The 18,147-nt window shown below is 40.6% G+C and overlaps 1 protein-coding gene across 42 annotated transcripts in view; it reads right to left on the bottom strand.

The window, feature by feature from the left end:
• LOC121554718 (receptor-type tyrosine-protein phosphatase delta-like) overlaps positions 1-18,147 on the bottom strand; it is a 597,272-nt gene that overhangs the window by 316,912 nt on the left and 262,213 nt on the right. For all 42 annotated transcript variants that reach the window (XM_045211917.1, XM_045211930.1, XM_041868419.2 and 39 more), the window contains exon 8: positions 4,328-4,375. The gene's annotated coding sequence lies outside the window, so the exon portion shown is untranslated. The remainder of the gene's footprint in view (positions 1-4,327; positions 4,376-18,147) is intronic.

Genomic DNA, 18,147 nt, shown 5'->3' with positions numbered 1-18,147 from the left:
GCATTGTCATGCTGAAACAGGAAAGGGCCTTCCCCAAACTGTTGCCACAAAGTTGGAAGCACAGAATTGTTTACACTGTCATTGCATGCTGTAGCGTTAAGATTTCCCTTCACTGGAACTAAGGGGCCTAGCGTGAACCATAAAAAACAGCTCCAGACCATTATTCCTCCTCCACCAAACTTTACAGTTGGGTCTATGCATTGGGGCAGGTAGCATTCTCCTGGCATCCGCCAAACCCAGATTTGTCCGTCGGACTGCCAGATGGTGAAGCGTGATTCATCACTCAAGAGAACGCGTTTGCAATGCTCCAGAGTCCAATGGCGGTGAGCTTTACACCACTCCAGCCAACACTTGGCATTGCGCATGGAAACCCATTTCATGAAGTGCCCAACGAACAGTTATTGTGCTGACTTTGCTTCCAGAAGCAGTTTGGAACTCGGTTGTGAGTGTTGCAAACGAGGACAGACAATTTTTAAGCGCTTCAGCACTCGGCGGTCCCGTTCTGTGAGCTTGTGTGGCCTACCACTTTGCGGCTGAGCTTTTGTTGCTCCTAAACGTTTCCACTTCACAATAACATCACTTACAGTTGACCGGGGCAGCTCTAGCAGGGCAGAAATTTGATGAACTGATTTGTTGGAAAGGTGGCATCCTATAACGATGCCACGTTGAAAGTCACTGAGCACTTCAGTAAGGCCATTCTACTGTCAATGTTTGTCTATGGAGATTGCATGGATGTGTGCTCGATTTTATACAGCTGTCAGCAACGAGTGTGGCTGAAATAGCCGAATCCACTAATTTGAAGGGGTGTACACATACTTTTGTAAATATAGTGTATGTTTGTTGTGGCCCTGGACAAATACACCTGATTCTACTTATCAACTAATCATCAAGCCCTTGACAAGTTGAATCAGGTGTTTTTGTCCGGGGCTACAAAAAAATGTGTGCTGTCGGGGATACTCAAGGACCGGAGTTGGGAAACACTGCCCTTATCCATACAAATGACCATGGACTCAATAGCCATACACATCAGAGTATGACACTGTTGGGTGCGAACGTTAGTTTCAGACTCCAATTTCTGATTGAATTTTCACAGGGGGGCGACTTAACCCGACGCATGAACAAGTGGAATCCAGATTCCGTCTTAGTGTCATTGCAAACAACCTTTCGGGAGTAGAGAAAGGAAGGGCACTATAATATATATATATATATATATAAAGACAAAATGCCCATATTTCATCGTAATGTTCCTTTGATGTGATGTGAAAATAAGCCCATTTGCTACAATGTGTCAATTTCAGTGTGTGAGTGTATAAAAAGCGCCGTGCCACATGGATTGGCTGCGGAGGGGTCATTCTTCAGAGGCGGATTGTGGGGAGTAAGCACAGTCGGCTAACATTTAGATGCAGAAAGATTTGAGGGAGCGAAATTGATCAAAACGAGGCTATGGGGTAGGGGCGTGTATATGTGCCCACACCAGAGTGTATTATGTGTGGGGAGGTGGTTGAATAGATTAATGTTGATGCCCTTCATGAAATACACATACGGAGCCTGATTATATTGTGCTTGCCTGTCATGCTGCATAAATAGTATAGGGGCCAATTGCAGAGCCCGGCGAAAGGGACCATTAGGATGGCACTGTGCAGTGGTGTTATGAAATGAGATAAAACAGAAAGACTTACATTAGATTACATAGCCATACAGATATACTTACATTAGATTATACAGCCATACATATAGACTTTCATTATATTATACAGCCATACATATATATTTATATTAGATTATATAGCCATAAAGAAATAATTATATTAGATTATATAGCCATACAGAAATACTTACAGTATATTAGATTATATAGCCATACAGAAAGGCATATTAGATTGTATAGCCATATATAAATACTTATATTAGATTATATAGCCATATAGAAATATTTATATTAGATTACATAGCCATACAGATAGACTTACATTAAATTATATAGCCATACAAATATATTTACATTAGATTATACAGCCATACAGGAAGACTTACATTAGATTATATAACCATACAGATAGGCTTACATTAGATTATACAGTCATGCAGATATATTTACATTATATTATATAGCCATACAGATAGATTTACATTAGATTATATAGCCATACAGAAAGACTTATATTAGATTATATAGCCATACAGAAATACTTACAGTGTATTAGATTATATAGCCATACAGAAAGACTTATATTAGATTGTATAGCCATATAAAAATAATTATATTAGATTATATAGCCATATAGAAATACTTATTTTAGATTATATAGCCATATAGAAAGATTGATAATAGATGATATAGCCATATAGAAAGACTTATATTAGATTATATAGCCATATAGATAGATTTATATTAGATTATATAGCCATATAGAAAGTGGGGGGAAATGTATGGAAAAGGGCAGGAACATCAGCTGATATTTTTCATATACATTTTGTTTACTATGTGCATGGGGAAATGTTTAAATCTAGAGCCTTCCAAAGCTGATGAAGATGTTGGAAATGAACTAACATCCTGCAAGTTGCACAGTTCACACCACTGAACACGTACTATACTGCTATTGGATAGTTTAAGGAGCAAATCACTCAAACATCAATCAACCATGTGTCACGCTCTGGTTCCGGGACGTTGTTATTGAACCAGGGTGTGTTCGTTTTGTTGTGTGCTGTTTGGTTGGGGTGTCTAGGTGGTTGTCTTCCTTGTTTGTATTCATGTGACTCCCAATCGGAGGTAACGAGTGACAGCTGTCGGCTCGTTATCTCTGATTGGGAGCCATATTTAAACTGTGTGGTTTCACCTTGTATTTTGTGGGTTTTTGTTCCGTTTCAGTCATAGTCACTGTAGGACTTCACTATCGTCGTTTGTTTGTTGTTTTCGTGGTTGCTTTTATTTAATAAAGTCATCATGTTCACTCCACGCGCTGCGTATTGGTCCGTTTCCTCAGACGATCGTGACACCATGACGTGCCAATATATAGGATATCCATTGTATAAATAACACATTATTGACATCCATTAATCTGTTCTTATTCTTGAGATCTCTCTAATTCAAACATACCTTGATTAATACTATGTTACACACAGGACTGCTGTCAAATAAGTTCCTAAGGAAATATCACACAACACCTTGGAGAAGTTGTTTGTGCTACCAATTTAGGTCATTGTTGAGGGTTCATCAGCAGTTCATGCATGGCACTAACAGACTGTACTTTTGACACAGACAGCTTCATTGCATAGTTCATATTGCAGATGTATTGGGTTACTCAATATGTGTATGTGTCATAGAATGTGCCTGTAATGGAGGTCATTGACGTGTTTGTCAATATGTAGTCAAAATGAATAAGATGAGTCTCAATGTTAACTCATAAGCCAGTGAGTAAAATGAGACATTCAGGATTTGTCAAGAGTAAGGCTTCACATATAATTGCAAATTTGAGAGTCTAAGGAAATCAAATGTGTGTGGAACTTTGCAACAAGAAGAAGGAATTTGGCTGGCAGGCAGGCAACTATATCAAATTATTGTTACTTTATCATAGTTTGGAAATAGAGTTTCAATGTGATGGGATTTTTCTTCCTGCCTTTTTGCTCTCAATTTGCAGTATAAATAGCAACCTATGATATTATCCTTCAGCCAGTTAACATTCTCATTTGAATATGGAACAACATGGGCAATGTTATCCATATGAGAATTGAACTATTTTTTTAAAATCAGGGAAGGACAATATATAGTTATATTAGACTTTTAGAAAATACTAGTCCCTATAATGTAAGAAGTATTCTTATATTATTTACAATTTACCCACAATATCGCTGTCTTCACATCTGTGTTCACATTCCAAAGCTAGTTAGCAGGATCAACTCAATACTGCATTGTCGTATTTACACAGTAGTTAATTTTTATCATAGGCAAATAACATGTCATTACTGTAACAACATACAACCACGTAACCACTACCCTCAAAGGAATGCACTTCCAGTTTTCAGAATCAGACAGGTGAGTACACGTGGACATTTTTCAAATAAGACATTGCATTAATGTGACATGTTAAATTTAGTCTGTTGTGCATGTCAGTACTATATTGTTTGTGCTGTCAGAATGAGTTTTCACATCCCAGTAAACATAGCGAGTTGCACTGTGATACAGTGCAGACGTGTGTCAATGTCTACAGTCCTCCTTGTGTACAGTAGATAGAGAGGCAGCTATAACAGAATCCAACCCAGTCGTTTATATGAACTGATAGACTGACAGAAACAGAAACATATAGAGCTATACAGCATGGAGGCCTACCTTGAGGTTGAAGGTGTGAAAGTCATGGAACATTCTCTCTCCTGAGACCTGTGTGACAATGAAGAAGATGAGACGTCAGTCATGATTAAGGACGCCCGCAATTACAGAGCAGCCCCATTGACAGTGATCGATCAACAAGGAACTCCTCTTAATGAAGACTAAAGCACCCGAGGGCTCCAGAGACCAAATTGGAAAATGTAACTAGGACTACGGTATACAGTTCCAGATGCTTCACTCAGCTTGTGATAGGATGTTTATAGTGTGTTAGATGTTAGACAAGTGTGTACGTTAATATCACCTGTGATGCTAAAATATTAAATGCGCCTAATTAATTGCAGTTACTAAAGCCAGTTCTCAAGAGATATTCAATCAACAAACTCTGATCATCTTATCAAACCAGGGGGACACAATACCAAGTCCAAACCTGAACAATGCATCGTCATAGTCATGGTAAAACATTGAATAGACGAAACAGAGTTCATGGAAGGTACATTGCATTGAGCTCTCTGAAGGGCAGAGGACAGGAATAATATTTCACTCCAAACGGCAACAACAACCTATTCATGGTATCGGTGTGCCCAGGCCAACACTAGCAGGTAACCTTGAAGGTGGACAAAGATAGACAGAATTTATTGAGTTTGATTGAGTTTCTGTTTTATTTGTGTTAAAAAAAAAAAACTGTCTGAACCCAAGGGCCACTCAAACAGAACTGAATCAGTTTGACTGTGAATACAACTTTGTTTTCTATCTCATTGTTAAACACTAGAGCGAGAGAGAAAATTCAGGCCCTGGAGGCGGACGCATCAGATGCCGATGTGTTAAAATTCAGCAGGTGATTCAGCCCTGTAATACACAACAAAACATGGATCGCGACGGGCTCTGACTAACCATAGGGAGGTACATGTATGCTTTTGGTTCTATTTCCATTATCTATAAGGGGTTGAGTAAGGCCGTTGCCAAAACAGATGGGCCCTTCAAGGGAAAACATCTGACCAGAGCTCCAAAGAACTGAATAAAATAAATGACCATCAGTCATCATGGGAGAATATGGAGGAGGGAAAAACATCTTTGAGATCCGGGAGAATTCATTTCATGTGTCACAGGGCGAGAGATGGAGTAGACTGCAGAATTAAGCCCTGGAATTGGGTGGTACAGTGGGGAAGATTTAGATCTATGTACACTGTTGTTGGCATTAACTTCCTGGGCCACAAACTCAAGTGGAGATGCCATTTCATTTGGTGATTTCTGGAGCAAAAAATATTTTTGGGTGTGTGTGGGAACCAATGAGCTGCCATAGGGTTACGCCAATTTGGAATGGTAAGCAATTACAGTGATTAATATGAAATGTAAAATATGGATGCTTGTATCCTGTTTTATACTATATACTGTATACTGTTTATACTGTAAATGCTGTACATGTATACATCAGTGGAGGCTCCTCAGGAAGGGGAGGACCATCCTCCTCAGTGAATTTCATAAAAATAAAAAGTGAAACATAAAAAAAAGTTATCATTTTTAGATAAAACTATACTAAATATATCCACATGTCACCAAATAATTGATTAAAATACACTGTTTTGCAATAAAGGTCTACAGTAGCCTCAACGACACTCTGTAGGGTAGCAGCATGGTTTAGCTGGAGGACAGCTAGTTTCCTCTGGGTACACTGACTTCAATACAAAACCTAGGATGCTCATGGTTCTCACCCCCTTCCATAGACTTACACAGTAATTATAACTTTTGGAGGATGTCCTCCAACCTATCAGAGCTCTTGCAGCATGAACTGACATGTTGAATCTAGTACTGGAAGCATATGCTAAAGTTAGCTAGCATTGTAGTGCATAAAATGTGGTGAGTAGTTGACTCAAAGTGAGCACTATGGCTATCCAACACTGGAACTCTTCCAAGCCAAGGTAAGCTTTTGGTTTTATTAATTTATTGCCACTGGGGCCCACCGGTGTAACTGCTAAACTGCTTGCTGACTGTACACTGTACTGCATGATTGTAGCGGGTTTACTAACGTGTTAGTTATTGTAGCTATGTTGACTATGACGTCAGCTAATATGGTGACAACGATGTAGGCTGTGTAGCGGTTAGTGGTTATGATATGAAGGTTTGGCTTGGAAAGTTTTTTTTGCCTGGTCACAGACAGCTGATGTGTTGTGCACTGAAGTCCACAAGGGAAGGGAAAAGGTGAGAGGAGGAGATATACAATGAGCAAAATGTTCATGCTGTTTGTATGTGACTGCTATGAAAGTGAACTGGGTTTGCGTGTGATCAGGGGTGTATTCATTCCACCGATTCTGTTGGAGAGAAAATACTTGAAACTGAAAGAAAATGGGGATAAACATACCTGAAACTGTCCAATATAAACTCTTGTTTGCAACTGTTGGACTAATAATTACACCAGATCAGCTAGATGCAGACAAGAGTATGCAAGGCGGTATTGAATGTGTTACTGTCTGTCACCTTGGGTGTGTTCGTATATTCACTCTGGAGTGTCAGAGTGCACTCTGAGCGTTCATAAATTCAGAGTGTTTTGCACTCAGAGCATTCAGAGCGCACACTGGACGTTCTGGCCGAGGAGTAGGGTTGATCCGAGCGTTCTGACCTCACAACGGCAGTCAAGCACCCAAGTTAACTGGCTAAAGTTGGCTAGCTAGCTAGAACACTTCACTCTGACCATTTTACTCACCCTAGCAGAGCTGGTTAGGCTGTTTTCATGTTATCTAGAGCGTTGGTCGACCTGTGCTGCTGGCAACAATTTAATAAATAAACAAATTGCCAACGTTTACTGACACCGGTCATATTCAATGGGTTCATATTCGTAAATAAATCAGTTATTCTGCACTTTGGCACACAGACAAGAGTGCTCTGAAATCGGAGTAGATAGCCAGAGTGAATTTACGAACGCACCCCTTGATTACTCAAATGTTTCTCTCAACCTGTGCACCTTCCTACATTGTAAACTGTCATTCATATGTTAGGTTGTAGCAACCTCATGATGGGTATAGGGATAATTTGAGTATCATGTAGTAGCCTAAACCTATCGATGTTACATTAAACTGGGTGAATGGAATATGAATGACAGTCATCCAATATGCTGTAATAGAAATAAGGCCATGCACATAAAAAATATATAATCATCCTCCCTCATCTTAAACGTCACCGACCGCCACTGGTATACATAAGTCATCATACAAATCACCTTGCTTAGTTATTACTTGTGCACTCACCTAATGGTAAATATACTGTATCACAGTGCAGCTTTGAAGAATCTCCAGCATCCTTTCACTGGCAGAGACCAACTGAACTGCTACCCTCCATTCAATAGAAAGTAATTACTCATATGAAGTGGAGTTTACTCCATCAACTTCTCTCTTTTGTCAGGTATAGAATTCTATAACGTCCAGTGGAAAAGCACAGTGATTGTGTGTGCTGTAGGTCCTATACTGTAACCACACTAAGCTGCCCTGTTCAAATGTGATGCCCTCCAATGCAATCTCCCTCCCCATCCAAACATCAAGATTATAGGGCTTAAGGTAATGGAAGTGGGAGAATCAAATATCCAGTGGGGAAGTAATGTATGCTCGTACAGGCCGGGTGTCTCAGCGAGCACACACTGTATGGGGTATGTTATCTTTACTTATTTACTTGAAATAAAAGTCTGTAAGTTGTAAATACTATTTACCTATGGGTTCTTTTCCAACATCCAAACTAGCATACAAATTGGAATGCTGCCCAATACATTTGTTCTTTCTAAGTGGAATGCTGGTATGGACATTGGAACAAACAAGCTATTACTTTAATTGATGGGAATCCTATTTGTCGTTTGATGCCATTCTTTAGCCTCTACACCCACAACCACTGTTCAGCCTTCCACTCTCATCATACTGTACTGTGCCAAGGACTTTTATTCCTACCTCAATAGCACCTTGCCACTAAAGTTAACCTTGCCTAATTTGTCCTTGTTCCGTTTTTGGTCTCCATAGAAACTGTCCCATCAAGTCCATTCAAGCCAGAGTGGCAGGGAGGGAAGGACTCTTGTCTGATCTCAAAGTGGTCTCATTTTAATCGATTCTGAGAATGGCCTAAGTCTAACATAATTACAGTTAATTAGATAACTACTGAGGTACTGTTGGAGTAGGCTAGGACAATGATACCCTGATGTAAGCCCGTGGCTAGAGATTCAAAAGTTAAAATGAACTTCTTCAACGTGTTCATATAGACTAGATAACAGGTATGTTGACCTAATATTGTATCTTAAGAGACATACTGTCAGACATGTCAGGCTCAAATAGAGTTGTTTAGCCTTTCACATATGAATTGACGCTTATTTGTCACGGTTCTTTATTTGAAGTGAAAATGAAACATCATGCTTAAGCTCTTTTGAAATGTGTTGCCATATGAAGGTCCTAATTCAATCCAAACCAGTGAAAAGGTTACTGGTATGTGACAAAAAATAACATTTATATCATGGAGATGACTGAATCTGTGTTACACAGGGAAAGCATCATTGATTGCATTGGTAGTAGTGCAACAACATTGATTGCCTTCTGGTAGTGTAATGGACATTTTATATTTGATTCAAAAATGATTAAATTTTTTCCAGAAAAATGTAAACTGGAAATAAGAGTAAATCCTAGCAGTCAGTCTTTTCTGACACCTCTCTCCATAATGTTAATCTACTGGGAAAGGTTGCCTGGGCTCAAGGCATACCCTTTTTTTCCAAATCGCAATGCTTTATAAACAAAGAAACACGAACACACACACACACATTTTAGGCTTTTTGAGGACAGTTAGCATTTTCACAGCCCGAGGTGTCATGCATCAGATGCTGTAGTTATCTTGAAACAAGAAAGAAGTCAATCTAGTGTAAGAAACAGCTGAATGTGATAATTGCTTCAGGTTGCAAAGGGAGTTTTGGATGTTCTCCCCATTACACTGTAACAGTCATCACTCTTTTGTTGTAAGCCAGAGCCATTTTTATACAATCAGTCTACTGAATTAACCATCTGGTAGTTTGCTTGTTTGCTCATCTTTGAGGAATGTTTGACACATTTCACACGCACATGTTTCTTTTGTGGTGTGATCTAGTAGTCAGTTGGTAACAATGTCTCCGAATGGTGCAGTCCTTTCAATCTCTGTTTCCGCTCACAGTTTGTAAACAGATGGGTGGGTCCTGGCAAATGGTAATGCCAATACTTGTGTTTACAAACATAAATGTTAGTATATGGCATCAGTTTGGCCATGGAGTGCGCCTTTCAGTATGCTTTGAAATTAAACTACAATATTTTACTGTGTAAACCTTATTTGTCCCTTTGGAATGATGGCAATAGTGATGGTTATTATGTTGATGATCATGATGATTATGAATGAAGATGATGACAATGATTATGTGATGATGATGGTGATGGTGATGATCATAATGCTTGATTGGTCCTTCAAAATACACTTTAGATTGCATCCGTAAATATAGGCTATACAACAGACCGGGACAGGGTGGCAGGTAGTAGTTAAAAGTGGTGGGTCAGTAACCGAAAGGTCGCTGGTTCGAATCCCCGAGCCAACTAGGTGAAAGATCTGTCGATGTGCCCTTGATCAAGCCACTTAACCCTAATTGCTCCTGTAAGTCGCTCTGGATAAGAGTGTCTGCTAAAATGAGACACACAATCAAACATTGAGAGCCACTCAGCCTTGCCTACAAACATCTGCACTGTGAAGTGTTCTGCTCTGTATAAGCATATTTGAGACTACTGTGTATGCATACAGTTTCAGAAGACACATAATGCTAATAGAAACAATTACTTGGTTGAAAAACGTCACCACCAACTGCTTCATCTCACGGCGCCCAGCAAAACATATCTCCTCAAGTCCAGGCTTGACAATGATGCACTGTCCAAATCGCTCCTATTGATCCCCACCATTATAAACTATATTTCCACTTAATAAGTTGCCTTCACGGTCAACAAGATGGATTTGAAGCCTGAGAGTGTTGTCAACTTTGAGTGTAATTACTCAGTACTGAATAATGGAGCCTATTTAGTTTTTGAGGAAAACAATGACCCTTTTCCCCTATCCTCTCCTCTTCTACTATCTCACTCTCTCTGTACCTTCACACATTTTGGACAGCGCCTGAATCCAGGTGAATTTAATGATTTGATCTTAACAGTAAAATGGGTCCTTAGAGCCTCAGGAATTGGAAAAATGAACATTTGGCTGGTGGAGCTGCTTGCCTCAGCACTTAGGAGCAGCACATTTTAAATGCTCTGCTTTCACCCAGAATGGCCAACAAGAGGGACTGATGGGGGTCTGTTGACGCGGGGAACCTGGGGATTGTGCAGCCATTCATCACGTTAATGAGTCACATCATGTATTTACCCCTAAATGAGGGAGTTTGTTTAGAAGTTACACCCTGCTAGCGTGTTTATTTTTTTTTCTGTAATGTTAGCTGAAGTTAGTGATTTGTCCTAACAAAAACTAACACTTGAGGAGTTGATATACAGTGAATAGGCTTGTGGCTTGCGTACAGGGTACAGTTTTTGTGTGTGTGTGTTAGGTTTATGACAACGGAACAATTAAGATGCACTTCTCAATCTTGTTTCTGCCCAATGTGAGCCATGGAAGGTTACCACAGAATTAAAAGAAACATATTGACTGTTACATTTGGCAATACCAACCAGAGGCTTTAGCCGTCTATCTTATTTTACTGTTTGTAATATAATCGTTTTTTAGGCCTGAGACAAAACACTGATGAGAAGGAGAGATTAGAATGGAGGGAGGATATTGGAGAGCAGATTTTTTTTTTTTACCTGGGAATCCAATTCTGTGAAATTACCATTTTGCAGGTGAGCGAATTTAAAGGAAGATGGACTGATAAATATATCAAAAGTTATTTACCCATTATAATTGGAAATGTCTGTCACACTGTAACAGCGTCTACCTTTATCAGCGGCAGGTATTGTATGGAGGGTGAAATGCTGCATTTCAGCCACATCTTTAGATATATTCAGGCAACAGATATTTATTCAAAGGAATAAAAATGTTCAGACGTTCAAGAGATCAAGTGAGTTGTGTAATATTTGACTGAGGTCAGCTTGTTAATCATCGTTCACCCCATACTGCACTTTCAACAAAACCATGGTGAACCTCTTTTCTCTTGAGAGACTTCAACTAAATCTGTCATTAAACTCAGTGCTTTAGGTGATTCCAGTTGCTAATTACCAGTTTCTAATGACATGTACCACTGGCCTAGGCTGTTCATACTAGACTGAACTGAACAGACTGAGACCCCTAGGCCAGCCCCTAGGTTAATCTCCTCAGACATGTTAACACCCTATGGATGCCCGGGCCCGGCATTGACAATCGGCCACTCCCTGCTCCCCCTCTTCCCCACTCCCCGACTCCCATCCCCGGGCTGTCACCCTCACTGTCCTGCCTGTCTGGGGTCCTGAGTGACACTGTTGGCGCGGTGTTGGCTGGATGAGCTCCACCCGGAGCTGCTCCGACGACTAAGCAGGACACTGCGCGGACACCGTTGGGCCCTGATGATGTCACGTTGTGACAGCGGCGGCTGTTTCAGAGCCTGGGAGGGTGGGAGATGAGTCGCCGGCAGTAGTGGACTATCAAGGGACTGTGTGTGTGTTTGTGTGTGTGTGTGTGTGTGTGTGTGTGTGTGTGTGTGTGTGTGTGTGTGTGTGTGTGTGTGTGTGTGTGTGTGTGTGTGTGTGTGTGTATCTGTGTGCGTGCAGTTACTAAAATGAGATCCAGACACAGGTCCGGGGAAAATGTCAAACAGTCTTGCTCTTACAAGCTGTGGTTTGTGTAAACAATATATATTCTTGGAGATACCTGACTAGATTAAAAAATAGCAGGTGGTAACTCAGCCCTTCATAAAGACAACATCAACAAGAGCCAGATAAAACAGAGTTAACACTCAATAGTAATGAAAACATCTTTCACTTTAACCTCTAGAGGTCAAAGCCTTTGTGTGTGTGTGGGGGGGTGTTCTACTAAACTAACATATGGAATTATTTTAAGAGGGTCATACCAAGGATAATTTCGCTACTTCATTTTGAATTTTAGGAACCCTGCAGGTATATACAAGAAAGTATACAGACTGATTGACTTTTTCCACATTTTGTTACGTTACAGCCTTATTCTAAAATGGATTAAATAATTTTCCCCCTCATTAATCTACACACAATATGCCATAATGACAAAGCAAAAAATAAAAATACAATAATATTTATAATAATAAAATATCACATTTACATAAGTATTCAGACCCTTTACTCAGTACTTTGTTGAAGCACCTTTGGCAGCGATTACAGCCTCGAGTCTCCTTGGGTATGACGCTACAAGCTTGGCACACCTGTATTTGGGGAGTTTCTCCAATTCTACTCTGCAGATCCTCTCAAGCTCTGTCAGGTTGGCTGGGGAGCGTCACCGCACAGATATTTTTAGGTCTCTCCAGATATGTTAGATCGGGTTCAAGTCCAAGCTCTGGCTGGGCCACTCAAGGACATTCAGAGACTTGTCCCGAAGCCACTCCTGTGTTGTCTTGGCTGTGTGCTTAGGGTCATTGTCCTGTTGGAAGGTGAACATTCACCCCAGTCTGAGGTGCTGAGCGCTCTGGAGCAGGTTTTCATGAAGGATCTCTCTGTACTTTGCTCCGTTCATCTTTTCCTTACTAGTCTCCCAGTCCCTGCCGCTGAACAACATCCCCACAGCATGATGCTGCCACCACCATGCTTCACTGTAGGGATGGTGCCAGGCTTCCTCCAGATGTGACGCTTTTCATTCAGAGTCCAAGAGTTCAATCTTGGTTTCATCAGACAAGAGATTATTGTTTCTCGTGGCCTGAGAGTCCTTTAGGTGCCTTTTGGCAAACTCCAAGCTGGCTGTCATGTACCTTTTACTGAGGAGTGGCTTCAGTCTGGCAACTCTACCATAAAGACCTGATTGGTGGAGTGCTGCAGAGATGGTTGTCCTTCTGGTAGGTTCTCCCATCTCCACAGAAGAACTCTGGAGCTCTGTCAGAGTGACCATCAGGTTCTTGGTCATCTCCCTGACCAAGGCTCTTCTCCCCAGATTGCTCAGTTTGGCCGGGCGGCCAGCTCTAGGAAGAGTCTTGGTGGTTCCAAACTTCTTCCATTTAAGACTGATGGAGTCCACTGTGTTCATGGGGACCTTCAATGCTACAGACATTTTTTGGTACCCTTCCCCAGATCTGTGCCTTGACACAATCCTGTCTCTGAGCTCTACGGACAATTCCTTTGACCTCATGGCTTGGTTTTTGCTCTGACATGCAATGTCAACTGTGGGACCTTATATTGACAGGTGTGTGCCTTTCCAAATCATGTCCAATCAATCGAATTTACCACAGGTGGAGTTACAGAAAAATCTCAAGGATGATCAATGGAAACAGGATGCACCTGAGCTCAATTTCGAGTTTCATAGCAAAGGGTCTGAATACTTATGTAAATAAGGTATTTCTGTTTTTTAAATACATTTTCAAAGAGTTCTAAAAACCTGTTTTTGCTTTGTCATTATGGGGTATTGTGTGTAAATTGATGAGGAAAATGTTTTTAGAATAAGGCTGTAACGTAACAAAATGTGGAAAAAGTCAAAAATACCTTCTGAATGCAATGTATATTAATATATATATATATATATATACACTACCGGTCAAAATATTTAGAACACCTACTCATTCAAGGGATTTTCTTTATTTTGTACTATTTTGTACATTTTAGAATAAAAGTGAAGACATCAAAACTATGAAATAACACATATGGAATCATGATGTAACCAAAAAAGTGTTAAACAAATCAAAATATATTTTATATTTGAGATTCTTCAAATAGCCACTCTTTGCGTTGATGACAGCTTTGCACACTCTTGGCATTCTCTCAACCAGCTTCACCTGGAATGCTTTTCCAACAGTCTTGAAGGAGTTCCCAGATATGCTGAGCACTTGTTGGCTGCTTTTCCTTCACTCTGCATTCATCCCAAACCATCTCAATTTGTGGTCCTCTGTAGCTCAGCTGGTAGAGCACGGTGCTTGTAACGCCAAGGTAGTGGGTTTGATCCCCGGGACCACCCATACACCAAAAATGTATGCACGCATGACTGTAAGTCGCTTTGGATAAAAGTGTCTGCTAAATGGCATAGTATTATTATTATTATTAATTTGGTTGAGGTCGTGGGGTTGTGGAGGCCAGGTTATCTGATGCAGCACTCCATCACTCTCCTTCTTGGTCAAATAGCCCTTACACAGCCTGGAGGTGTGTGGGGTCATTGTCCTATTGAAAAACAAATGATAGTTCCACTAAGCCCAAACCAGATGGGATGGCATATCGCTGCAGAATGCTGTGGTAGCCATGCTGGTTAAATGTGCCTTGAATTCTAAATTAATCACAGACAGTGTCACCAGCAAAGCACCCCCACACCATAACACCTCCTCCTCCATGCTTTACGGTGGGAAATACACCAGACGGGTTTCGATTGCATGCAAACCCAAACAACGTCTCTAGCCCAGCCTACCACCCAAACAACACTACACTGTTGTTATTCCACATTTCCCGCCTGGCTGACACCAATTGGCTCGTTCACACCATCTGCCAGTGAGGTGCACAGAGACATCCAAGTGCCAGGGGACACTTTAACTGTGCCACTGCCATAATGCCTATGTCCCCCCTGTGCACTACTACGTGTTGTGAGTGAGTCTCTAGTTGAGGATACACTGTAGTAGGAGGCAAAAGATGTGAGGACAAAGCAGGGATGCTGTTTGACATGAGTTGTGTGGACATCACCTGAGGATGTCTTCTCACACATAATACAGCAAGGAGTTCCCACTTCCCACTGAGAACAGAGCTTGTTTTGAGTGAATGCCCACTAGGGTTTGATACCATTTCAATTCAAGTAAATTGAGACTAATTCAATTGTATCACTGTTATAAATCAGAAATATTGTCCAATATTGCCTATGAAAAACGCTGTTAGATTTTTAAAGTCTAGCATTAAACGGCAATGACAGAAATTCAGTGCATTGCTCAGCCACATTGTAAAGTCACTGATAAACTGAGTAGTTTCAGTTTTATGGTAATTTCACCACAGACAGTCTTTGAGGAGGGGATTTAATTATGTCCCAACGCATTTCTCTTAGAACAGCCTACTTGCACAAAACTTCACAACAAAGTATGTGATTTCAGGGGTTGTTTAATGGTTCCTATGGTTTGATCTTCACTGTGTTTTCACATGCAATGGGGGAAAGAAAGAGTTTCATGTGTTTCTCAGGGTTCTTTTAGATACTCCACCATCTCCCATCCCCCTGCACAATTAATTTTATCTTTGGGGGTATTATCAAGAGGGAGCCTCACAAAGCGGCATGACAGAAAATTGTCTAGAACCCAAGGCCTGGGGTGGGAATTAATCTGTTTGACAAGATCTCTCACATACGATTTGCCTGGCTTTTGTTCAGTTGGATGTCGTCGCCACAACCCAGCGTATCTATGGGGCCGAGGATAAGCATGTTTCAACCATAATGCTGACAGAATCAAATCACAACGTTGGAATAAACAGTGACAGAGCAGCACTGAGACTGAAATGGGGTTGGGAATGAATCCTAAATATGCATGTTTGAAAGTAAGAAAAATACATGAGCAGATTGACTATTTAGCAGTGTGCCCAGGTTAAATGCTTTAACCTTGAGGCTTAGTATTTAGCAAGAACATGTCAAAAAATGGAAGTGAGACAGCAGAGCACCAATCAATAGTTTTGGAATCATGAAGGTACATTTTCCTAATTTCCAAGCCAACATAAGAGAATATGTATGAATATGTATTAATATGGTTAAATTAATCAAAAAAATCACCCACAGAACATATTGGCCCTGTTTGTTCATACCTTCTCTTTCAGTACTTTCCAAACTATTGATATCAACCCAGACGTTTGACACATAATCCGGGATGTGGAAAACTAATCAAGGTAATGATTGAATAATTATCTCAAGAGCAATTAATTAAACATGCCAATGAACTCATCTTGAACAGCTGTCCTAGCTTCACCACTTAATCACTTGTGAGAATTACCAAACACATGGAGGATGCAGAGTGCATGCAATAATCTCTGCAAAGTGCATTGTTTACAACCAGTAATTAATATCATACTGTGTATTAGCGAGCAAAGTGACTGCTACACAGTCCTATAATTGTCCTAGAGAGAGTTGGGTTTGTTTTTCGCCGGTTGCCTCCGAGACTCCTCGTTAGATAGCAGACAGGTGATTTGATCACTTATTTACTCAATGTTGTCAACATATAGGCAGCTGCATCCCACAAATGATTCAAGGGGTTACTGTATGTTTGCCGTATACTTTTGGGATAACTGACTTGCATTAGCATAAGAGTAGTATGACAGTAGGAGTTGAAACTGTCAAACCCTGTGCTCAACAACTAGCTGAATCTCCGGGACACCCAATTCACTGACCATATCCCCTCCACACTAGATTGTCCACATATACAGTATAATGTATTTTACAGTATGTCACTGCCCTGAAACCTGAAATCCTTTCCAATGTTTTTTCTTGAGGGAAGGGACTAGCTAAATCCCTCAGTCAAACCCACACTCAGCCTTTTTAAAAGGTTGCCGTGACCATGCCAACCGAGTCTGCCGGGTTTTTGCTATGAGGTAATTTTGGGCATCACATACCCGGCTTTCATGGTCCGCCAAAGACTGACAGTCACAGAGGACTGAGGGAAATAGAGTCTGTGGTTCTGACATATGGGGGATCTATCTGGAGCAGACTCGTGTCTGGTGGATGAATTAGGATTGACAGCTAATACAGTGATGTAACACGTGTTTGAGTCGTCACAAGTGGACTCTCTTGGGAACTACTTTGCAGTGGTGATTGTGGAGGAGTATTACATTTTAGACATTTTAGTCATTTAGCAGACGCTCTTATCCAGAGCAATTAAGGTTAAGTGCCTTGCTCAAGGGCACATCGACAGATTTTTCACCTAGTCGGCTCTGGGATTAGAACCAGCGACCTTTCGGTTACTGGCACAACGCTCTTAACCACTAAGCTACCTGCCGCCCATGTAGCTATGGCGATGATAACTTGCAGGTCATCACTGATCGCAATGATACGTCTATGGGCTTTTCTTTCATTTCGTAATATGCACCGGTGTCCAACATTGGCGACATTATAATCTTGATAATTACATGCACTTATTTGAGTTTATATAAAAATGGTGCCATTGTGATTAGAATATTAAATAATTGTGGGCTGCTGAATCCAAATTGTAATTAGCATATTAATTTTAATTCCAATATCTCACACAGTACATTTCAGTGGGAGTGATAACAATAGGGCACAATGGAGATATTACAGTAATTAAAATAAGCTTAGTGTGAACTATGTGACTGCTCTGTCTCGAGTGTCTAACTACATGATAAAACACTGAATTAAGTGTGTCAACCGATATGAGGGGCATGCACAAAACTAGTCTATATATATGAATGATTTGTTGGTAGGCCATGCATATTTGGTGTAGTACACCCAATTTTACATGAAGGTGATACGCTTCCTGTTTTGTCTGAAACCTTAATACTTTGGTTCCTATTGAGCTATTCTCCTCCAGGTTAAATAAGACTGAATAGAAACAAAAATATTCCAGAGACACTGAACAATGCGTCTCAAGCAGTGTTAATGGTATTTAGCCTTATCTGGGATTGGTTTGTTTATACCCCGCTTGAAAAACACCAACCACTTTTTGTCTCCTTTTGAGAGCATCTCAATGAACTCTTCCGACAGCATGG

Source organism: Coregonus clupeaformis, chromosome 39 (genome assembly GCF_020615455.1).
Source record: "Coregonus clupeaformis isolate EN_2021a chromosome 39, ASM2061545v1, whole genome shotgun sequence".
Lineage (NCBI taxonomy): Eukaryota > Metazoa > Chordata > Actinopteri > Salmoniformes > Salmonidae > Coregonus > Coregonus clupeaformis.
Note: the sequence above shows the minus strand (reverse complement) of the source record. Positions and strands in the feature narration are given on the sequence as shown.